At 50.7% G+C, this 5706-nt stretch overlaps 1 protein-coding gene across 2 annotated transcripts in view; it reads left to right on the forward strand.

Moving 5' to 3' along the window:
* Positions 1–130: 130 nt before the first annotated feature.
* The window catches only part of TNIP1 (TNFAIP3 interacting protein 1), a 51660-nt gene continuing 46084 nt past the window's right edge, over positions 131–5706 (forward strand). For both annotated transcript variants that reach the window (XM_003782030.3, XM_012808365.2), the window contains exon 1: positions 131–314. The gene's annotated coding sequence lies outside the window, so the exon portion shown is untranslated. The remainder of the gene's footprint in view (positions 315–5706) is intronic.

The following is a 5706-nucleotide window of genomic DNA, read 5'->3' on the forward strand; positions in this document are numbered from 1 at the left end:
GGGAGGTCGCAGGCTAGGGGAAGGCCGCAGAGGGCCCAGCATTCCGGCTCTCAGGTCCCCGGTGTTTACCTCGCTCCGTCCAGGCGCGCCGCGCGATTGGGCGAGCCGCCTGTCAGTCGCTGGGGGACTTTCCCAGGGGTGGGGCGGCCCAGCCCCCGGCACTTCCTCGTCTTCTGCCCCATCCCCCAGCCCCAGCCCAGGAGCCTGAGAGGCGCTGAGGGGCCGGCCCCTCGCCCGAGCCGCTGCCCTGTACCCCCGGACCCGAGGCTGGACGCGGTGAGCGGGACGCTGTTCCCCCAGATTCCCGCCCTCAGGTAACCCGGCCGGGCCGGAGCGGGGATGGGGCGGAAGCCGGGACCCAGGTCGTTCAGAGCTTTGGCAGTGACCCAGAGTGGACTGGGAGGCCGGGTCGGGTGGCCTGGGTCCCGGGTCTTTAGCGCGCGAGGTCCGAGGGCGTCTCCCGGAGTAGCAGGGGCCCGGCGGCGCCAGGACTCCCAGCCCGGCGCCGACGGTGGCGGGGGACGCGCGTGCGCACTGCGCGGGCAGCGCCTGGAAACTGCCGGAGGCGGTGCGCGCGGCGCTGCGGCCCGCTGTTTACGGTATGGAGGCCGGTCGCCTGTGCGGGGTCAGTGGTTTGGTGTCAAGTTTTGGAAGCGGTGTGCGCATATAAAAATTAAGAATACAATAACTCTTAGTGGGCGCTTTCCAATTGCTGTTCTAAACACTTTACGTGTATTAAGCTCATTTAATTGTCACATTCATCCTAAACGTCAGTATTATTATGCCCATTTTACAGTTTCGAAAACATGGGGACTTGGAAATTGGGGTAACACAGCTTACGAGTAGCAAAGTCAGATTTGAGCTCAGGCATTTGGCTCCACAGTCCCTGCTGAACTGTCATATTTTGCATGCACACTGTTGGAGACATTTGTGTCCTGTGCAGGGTAGATGAAGTGAGTTTCCGGGAGTGATTTTGGGGATGCTCTGAATGAATTTTCCTCTGTAGGATGTGTGTGTGTGTGGAGGGGATAGTGTGTATGGAAGTGGTTGCATTATACATTCATTAAACTGTGTACAGGAGTGGGTGGGAATTTTGTGTGACGGGGAGAGGTTGTGTTTTGGAAGGGGGAGGGAGGGACTTTTGTGGATGATGCAGAAGAGCTGACATCCATCCCCACCCCCTTGCAGAATGACAGTGCAGGGAAGTGTGTGGATTCCTAATGCATCATTTTTCTTTTCACAGTTAATCAGCACTTACTCATTTTCCAAACAATGGGGTGTGAGAGAGGGGAATTTGATACCTGATGAGAGGTCAGAAAAGGGGACTCAGAATTTTTTTTTAATCCTTGACAATGGATGTTGTATTAGGAGGGTGGAATATTTATTAGTGCAAACTCATAGCAACTCAGTGATGTTGTGTTATATCCTTACTTTGCAGCAGAGCAAACTGAAACAGTAAAAAAACTGATATGATAATACTTATAGCTTTGTTTTACAAACACCATATGCCAGCACAGTGCTTTGCATTCAGTATCTCATTTAATGATCTATGAGTAGTAACCTCAATTTTCAGGTGAGGAAACTGAGGCCCAAAGAGGTTAAGACTTGCCCAGGAGGCTTGACACCTGTGGCTCAAGTGGCTAAGGCGCCAGCCACATACACCTAAGGTGGCAGGTTCAAATCCAGCCCAGACCTGCCAAACAATCATGATGGCTGCAACCAAAAAATAGCCAGGTGTTGTGGCGGGCGCCTATGGTCCCAGCTACTTGGGAGGCTGAGGCAGGAGACTCACTTGAGCCTAGGAGTTGGAGGTTGCTGTGAGCTGTGATGCCACAGCACTCTACTCAGGTGAACAGCTTGAGGCTCTGTCTCCAAAAAAAAAAGGACTTGCCCAGGACTAGTAAGCTTTGAATCCTAGGCCCTCTTCCCTTTCCTCTGACCACGGAGGCTGTGGTAGCTGTGTCCTGGGAAAATAATGTGATCAGGGACTGACACTTCATGGAAGTGCTTGATCATGCCTCTCTGGAAGCTGTAGCTCGGACTGTCCTGTGTTGTACATACTTATGTGTCCATGTTATCTCCCACCCATGGATATCCCCTGGGTATTGCATGGCACTCATGCTGAGGCTTGGTGCCTGCCCCTCAATGCCCATACCAGGTTTTTTGGGGCCCCAGGAAACTGGGGAGTCTGACTCATACCTTTAACCCCAGTGCTGCCTGTGACTTGGGGCTCAGATGTCCTGATTGGGTCAGGCCAACCCGATTTGAGCAGGGCAGCATTGTAGGAGGCTGTTTTTCTGCCTCCTCTCCAGCCCACTGGTTACTGTTTAACTCCTGCATTCATTGGGATTTAGCTACGCTGTGCTGGCCTGCTTTTTCCTCTCTAACACGTCAAGCTTGTTCTCACCCTGAGGCTTTCATAGGTGCTCTTCCCTCTGCCTAGAAAACCTTTCCCTCCCTCTTCCCATGGCTAGTTTTTCCTTATCTGTCAAGTCTCAGCTCAAATGTCACCTTCTTAGAGGGGCCTTCCCTGATCTTTCTATGCAAAGTAACCCCTTTTTTCACTTTCTGTCACATTACTATTTTAATTTTTTCATACATTCATCTGCTCTGAGATAATCTCCTCTGTGACTGAGAAAACATATATGTACAGAACTTAGCGTCTGTACATATCATAAATACACACTGTAATTTGAAGTGTGTATTTATTTATTATTTTTCTCTTTCCCTGTAATATAAGGGTGTGAACAGGGACCTCTTTAGTCTTCATGTATATATCCCTGATAAGAAGACTGTCTTGGGTGTGGCTTTGCTGGTTTTATCCAATGAATGAGTAAAATAGAAGAAACCAGAGTGATTCTATTACAGATGAGGAAACTGGGGCCTAGAGATGGTAGGCAGGATCAAATCCAGAATCTGGGCTCAGTGCCTATAGCCCAGCAGCTAGTGCTCTGGCCACATATACTGGGGCTGGTGGGTTTAAACCTGGCCTGGGCCTGCCAAATAACAGTGACAACTACAACAAAAAAATAGCTGGGTGTTGTGGCAGGGGCCTATAGTCCCAGCTACTTGGGAGGCTGAGGCAAGAGAATTGCTTAAGCCCAAGAGTTAGAGGTTGCTGTGCCCTCCATGATACTCTATGGAGGACAGCAAAGTGAGACTGTCTAAAAAAAAAAAGAAAAGCCAGAATCTGCCCTTTCATGGTATTCTCCACTTCTGATAGTTAGCAGACATTTCCTGATGGCCCCTCTGTTCCCAGACGGTAGTGTTCATGACTCGGAACACTATGTACTGGCTCTATCCTCCAGGAACTTTTATCAAATGGGGAGAAATGTGCTATGAGTGCTACTGGTAGGCATCGTGTGCCATAAAGTGGCTGATAAGTCTGGCCAGTGTAACTCTTGACTGCAATCGGGAGTAATATGGGAGTGCCGGGGTTGTTGGGAGGGGGGGTTCTGGTTGGAAGTGACTTCAAGGCCAGATCTTAGAAAAATGCTGGTTCTCTCCTGGAACTTAGTAGACGGGGCAGAAGATTTTGAGAAAGATTCCCCTGGGTTGACAGGCCGACCAGGTGGGCTGGGAAAGACCCTAAAAGGTCTGCATAGCAGTCTTTTTATGAACAATGTTGACAGCATTGGGAAGTGGTTGGAACAGTTGGTTCACAGAATTGCCTGTGCATCAGAATCACCTGGTTGGGGGGCTTGTTAAACACAGATTGCTGAGCTGTAGTCCCAGAGTATCTGATGCAGTGGGTGGCGGTGATGCTGATACTGCTTGTCCAGGCTGTTCTTTGGGAACCCCTGGTGCAGAGTATGTGCCTCAGTGCTTGGCAGAGTTGGTTCACTGCTGCCCCTGTCATCCTAGGCCCCTGCTTCTTAATCTGTAACCTCCGTATGATGTTAGAGTTGCCTCCTAGAGGGGTGGGAATTCACGGGAATGAATTAATGCAGGGCTCATACACGGCAAGCACTACCTGCTGTTATTGTGAATGATGCTAATAATGAGGCTGTTGAAAGGATTTCAGTAGGAGGTGACAAGGATGGTCCAGTTTTCTGTGCTCAGGATAATTTGCTACAATGGTTTGAATGTGTTGCCCAAAAGTCCATGTATTAGTAGCTTAAATCCCTGTGTCCTTGAGAATGGATTAATGTCATTGTCACAGGAGTGGATTATAAAAGGGGAGGGTTCAGTTGATTCTTTGTCTTGCTTGCTTTCACTCTCCATCATCTGCCATCTTCAGCCTCTGAAACCATGAGCCAAATAAACTAATGTTTTATTTTGTTTTTATAAAATTACCCAGTCCCTGTGATATTCTGCAATAGCAGCAGAAAACAAAGGCACTTGCCACCCTGTGGACCATGTTATCTCCTCTCTAGATGGAGCATCCTTTGCTTTGTTTCAAACATCTGCACTGTTTAGAAGACACCTGGCCCGAATTCCCTCCACAGCACCCGGTACCCCTCTGCTTGTCCCTAGCCCAGGACCAGGGAGCTCTCCAGCTCACAGGAAGCCCCTCCCAGTGTTGTTACAGACGTCTTTCTTTTGTGGGCTCACCTCAGTTCAGGCTCTTCCCTTCTTAGCTCCATCTTTCCCCCTTATTGCTCACCTGACCTCTGTGAGGCAGGGAGAGAGGTTGGGCAGTGGTTTAGTGTAGTAAGAGAGTACACAGGTGCCACCAGAAGACAGGGTTTGCTTCCCTTCTGTGCCACTGCTGTTCCATGCAGCTCTTGGCAGGCCTCTTCCCTTTGCTGGCTTCGGTTTTCCAGGTGCAAAATGAAGGGGTTACACTTATTGACATCTCAGGGCATTCTCTTCCAGCTCTTAACTCTAACAACTAAGGGTTTGGGTTCCTCTCTCTAGTTCCAGTGGCTCCTAATCTCCTCTTGCTGGGCCAGGCCTTTCTGTGTCTACCCTCCTAGCTTTTCACTGCTGCCTCCCTCGTGCCCGCAGTGCCTGCCCCTCCTGTCCCTGGCCATCTGTGCAGGGAGGATATCCAGGTACCCTTTGGAGACTTGCCATAGGAAGGCACAGGGCAGCGCAGACTACCTCTGCTTGTTCTGTGGGGCAGCATGGCTCTCAACTCCTAGAAACAGACTTTGGAAGCCACTGTGACCATTGTGGGAAGTTCTTGATGATTTTCCCATGACTGGCCCAGGACAATCACTCTTCAGATTGGAACAGATGACTAGTGAGGAGCAGCTGGTTCTTTGTCTTGAGGGCTGTCCTAGGCGGGGCTGAGGCCTTCTCTCCCAAAGCCCTCACCCCTGAGGCTGTTCCTTGAATGGCAGGTGCCCTATGTCCCTGGCATCTATGTGGACAAACCGGGTGGCCCGGGCAGGTGTATGTGTGTGCACAAGCACAAGAACTGTAGGAGTTGTGTCACCAAGGAGGCAGGCCCAGAGACCAGAGCTAGTATTTTCGTGGCAGGGGTGGGGATGCCCCATGAGTCAGGAGCACCTTGGTTTGGTCCCCTCCTACTCTGCAGAGCACTTGCCCCACTGTCTGCTGACCTTCAGTCCTTCGTCATAGTCAGCTTTGGCAGTGATCTGAAGAGGCCTTGTGCCGTCATACCCCCACTTCTGCCTCTGCAAATGCCACCCCCACCTGACCCTGACCTCTGGGAGTCAGCAATATTGACTTTTAGGAAATTTTATGGAATTTCTCAGATATAAAGGCACGTCTAACATGTAGGCACCTCGGTACCCA

Source organism: Otolemur garnettii, unplaced genomic scaffold (genome assembly GCF_000181295.1).
Source record: "Otolemur garnettii isolate 467f Iridium unplaced genomic scaffold, OtoGar3 scaffold00003, whole genome shotgun sequence".
NCBI classification, from domain to species: Eukaryota; Metazoa; Chordata; class Mammalia; order Primates; family Galagidae; genus Otolemur; species Otolemur garnettii.